The sequence below is a fragment of the Protobothrops mucrosquamatus genome, unplaced genomic scaffold, assembly GCF_001527695.2.
Source record: "Protobothrops mucrosquamatus isolate PMUCROS unplaced genomic scaffold, P.Mucros_1.0 scaffold3616, whole genome shotgun sequence".
In the NCBI taxonomy this organism is placed as follows: Eukaryota; Metazoa; Chordata; class Lepidosauria; order Squamata; family Viperidae; genus Protobothrops; species Protobothrops mucrosquamatus.
This window is the reverse complement of record NW_015389579.1, coordinates 2,422-6,481: the sequence shown is the minus strand read 5'-3', so window position 1 is coordinate 6,481 and position 4,060 is coordinate 2,422. Positions and strand designations below refer to the sequence as shown.

General features: G+C 45.6%; 1 pseudogene; it reads right to left on the bottom strand.

Annotated features, from left to right (window-relative positions):
* Positions 1-1,644: 1,644 nt before the first annotated feature.
* LOC107297960 lies at positions 1,645-3,585 on the bottom strand (annotated as a pseudogene).
* Positions 3,586-4,060: the final 475 nt, after the last annotated feature.

Below are 4,060 nucleotides of genomic sequence, written 5' to 3'. Positions count from 1 at the left end.
GGGGAGGGGCTAGGGACTGGCCGGCCGGTTCTTCTTCAACCCACTCGGATGGTGGCTTGTTGGGTGGGGTTGGGCCAGGTGAGGGTGGGGCCAGATGAGGGTGGGGTGCGCGTACCGTATGTAAGGCACTGGGAGCAAGTCACTCCCAGTGCTGACTTTATTTCCATATAGCACAATTAAAGCTATTGGTTGTCTAGCGTTCCTGTTTCCTGGCTTTTCTTGGAGCTCAATAGGACGTCTTGACATTATGTATATTGCAGTACCTCCATCTCTGCCTCATTGATATTAGGTTAATTCATGTGTGATCACCAACCTGGTTCAAAATAGCATAGAAAATCATGGCTCCATTCCCAAAGTCTCTCTTATGTGCTATCTTACTTTCTCAGTCAGTGACCTCTTCGTTAACTGAGGGAAATGAAAGAGGGTTTCTTGTGTGAGTTCTTGAACACAAGTGGAACACCCAAAGCAATCAAGTGAATGCAAGAACCCACAACACGCACACAGTTATGGCTTGGTAGTTTAGCTTAATAAGATCAGGGACGGGAAGAGCAGGATTAAGTAAAAGAGCAGCACCTACTTATACCCTCCTGTGGCCTTACATACATTTGCACTGCTGCCAAAATTCATCCTTGTCCCTGCATTTGATGCATATGAGTAACTGCTTTCTCAGTATAGCTTCCATTTATTCCCCCCACCGAAAGAACTATCCCAGGGAGGATTGAAAACATCTTTATGGAATTTATTAAAATAAGAAATGCAGACCAGACCCCAAAATGACAAGGGAACCCACAGGCCCTTTTTTTCAATATTTTTTTTTAGGCCAGAAGTACAACCCCCATCAAACCCAACATTCCCACCCCAGATTATTACAAATTAAAAAATACCTCCATGCCCCTGTGTCTCTGGGGAGTACATTGGCTGTGCCTGCTTTCCCACAGTAATAATACTAGTCATGAAAAAATTCTCCAAACCCTGTGTGCCCGCCATCCCCAAGTGCTCCAAAGGTGGGGAGGGGTGGAGTGGGGAATCCTGGCACCACTAGGACCTCCCATCTCTTTATTTATTTATTTTGTATATTCCAATGGATGAAAATAGAATTTTGATGGAAAGCAGCTCAAAATAAGACTTTTTAAAAATGCCTTTCCCATCCCACTGGGGTTCTATTCTTCTTCCTAAATATTATTCCCATGATGTTGAAAGCAAAATGTCCTCCCTTCCTTCATTGTTACTTTCAGTGTTCCTTTTTTTTCTTTCATTCATTCATTTTAAAGTAAAACAGCAGATAGTTGGATATGGAAACAGCCCCATCTGTATATAAAAAAGTCTCCAATGTAAAGTAGGTATGGTAGAAAAATAGGAAAAGAAAAGGGGAGAGGAAAAAAAAGAAAGGAAAGATCAGGCAGAAGGTGATAGCAGTATCTTGTTTTACAGAAAGAAAAAAGAAGAGAATGTAAAAAGCTAACTTGGTGAGAACCAAAGGTGGGGGCTTGGGATCCAAGATCTGCCACAGTGGTGAAAATCCTGTGTTTGTTTGTTTTTAAAGTGAGGAGGGAGGAGCTGTTCCTCAACATGTTCCTCACTGCATATATTAATCCACTGCCACCCTCCCACCACACAATTACTCCCCTTCTCAGGCTGTAGCTGTCATATCTGTGTCTCTTGGACATTTTCTTTAGAGCTGCTCTTGAATAAAAGAGGTTCATGGATGGAATTGAGCATAGGGTTCTTGGAGCATGCGAGGGGTCCACCGCCACTATTGTTGTTGTAGTGGGCCTTGAAAGCACTATAGCGGTTGAGGTGGTCATGCTCAATGGCAGGAAGTGCAAGGTGGCTGTCATCAGGAGCTCCAGATGCTGCAGGCAGCTCATCTTCAACACTGATGATCTCAATGGTGCGGGTAGGCCCATGATGCTTATGAAGCTGGTGCTGTTTACGGAGCTTGTAGAAGACAATGAGCATCATAGCAGCCATAAAGGTAATGGCTACAAAGCAGCCAATGATGATCTTAGTAGTTTTCATCACATCATCCAAATCTTTCATGCCACTCTCTGTGACATCAGTTATTGGGATAGTGAATGGCTTCTCGGTGCTGCGTGTGCTGCGAGGAGTCAGTGAAGTAGTGGAATAAGTCATACCCCACCCTTGGGAAGGTGTTGGCCCAGGTTCCTTCTCTGTGGGAATTGATTCTTCTTGGCCAGAATCCATGGTCTCCACAGTTACAGTAGTGAAGTAGGTATAACCTGTAGTGGCTGGATCCACAGCTGAGACATTGAGTGTGGCTGAAGCAGTGGTATTGCCAGCTGAATTAGTCACCATGCAGGTATACTGCCCAGTGTCTTGGACTGTCACATTGGTGAAGTTGAGTGTGCCATCATGAAGGACAGAAATGCGCACCCGATAGGAACCATGTGTCATCAGTGTGCCATTGGGTGTCAGCCAGTTCACTGATGTCATGGAGGTCCCTGTTCGGCACTTTAATTCAGCAGCCATTCCCTCAGTCACATTAAGATCAGTTGGAGGCTCCACTATAACAGGGGCATAGCAAGTAAAATGACTTTGATCCAGCTCGCCAATATATCGTCCTTTGAGGTTTGGTGGGGCATGGCATCGGGCACAGCATGTAGTGTTGTTGGGCACTGTCTCCTTGAGCCACCAGCTGAGCCACAACACATCACAATTGCAATGCCAAGGATTGTGGTTGAGGTGGACACACTCTAGGCGGTGCAAAGGGGTAAATAGATCATGGGGCAAGGACATCAGGTTATTGTGGGAAAGATTGAGCTCCTCCAATGACTTAAAGTCATCAAAAGCATTGCGTTCAATGGTGGCCACTTGGGCATGCATCAACCACAACTTGCGAAGGCTAGTCAGGCCTTGGAAGTAGCCTGGTTGGATCATGTCCAGGCGATTCCCAGAAAGCTCAAGTTCTTCTAGCCGCAATAAGGCTGTCAAATTTGGGATATCCTTAAGATTGCACATGCCCAAGTTCAGGTACCTCAAATTGACCAACCCTTCAAAAGCTGCTTCTGAGATATACTCCAGCTTCTTGAGCTCTCCAAGGTCCAGGCGCCGCAAAGAAGGAACTCGATTGAAGGCATAGGATGGGATGCTTTCAATGGGATTATTCCTCAGCCATAGCTCCCGCAATTTGGAGAGGTACTCAAAGGCCTGTGTGGGGACAGTCGTTAGCCGGTTGTCAAAGAGCTCCAGTGTGTTGAGGTTGGGCAAGCCATTGAAGGCACCAACCTCAATCTTTCGGATGAGGTTCTTGCTGAGTTGTAAAATCTCAAGATGACAAAGGTGCTTGAAAGTGTCAGTCTTAATCACCTGGATGTTGTTCTCCTGCAGATTGAGGTACCGTGTGTTGATTGAAATGCTCTCGGGCACTTCCACCAACTCCCGGCGTGTACAGATGACCCGGCTGGCTTGGTTGCTGCAGGAACAGGCAGCTGGGCAGGAGGTGGGGGAGGCTCCACCCAAAACAAAGGATGGCAGCCACACAGAGACTATAACAAGATGTTTCCAACTCATTCTAGAGATGCTGGGGGGCAGCCAAGGCTTCTGAATGCAGCAGAGGGTGGCCATGTCCAAAGCTCATGCTTCAGTGAACAGCAGGTTTGATGCTCAAATCTTCAGAAACTGGGGGGAAAAAAAGAGAAATAAGACTCCCAAACCAGATATGTTTATAATCAGAAGCACTGGAATTTAGGAGCTGTTCAGTGAAATGGATTCTGGGCAGTTCAGAACACAGGAAAAGATTTCTTTCTACACCACTTGTTCAATTTACAAATCTTATGGAGTTACTGCAAGATGTAGGGATGAAAGGCCACTGGCCTAAATTGGGTGGTTTTAGAAAAACAAGGATTAAAATAGCTATCTCCAACCTGCCCTCAAATGTATTCAGTTTCTACAATCACTTCACTTTTTTTATGCCTTTCTTGAGGTTCACATCCTCTAGAATTGGAGTCTAGGATACCAAGACTTCCTGGCCCTGACTGCCTCTTGTTACTTTGTCTCAAGATGGGAGGGAAACCATTTGCTGACTAAGTAGACATTTTTT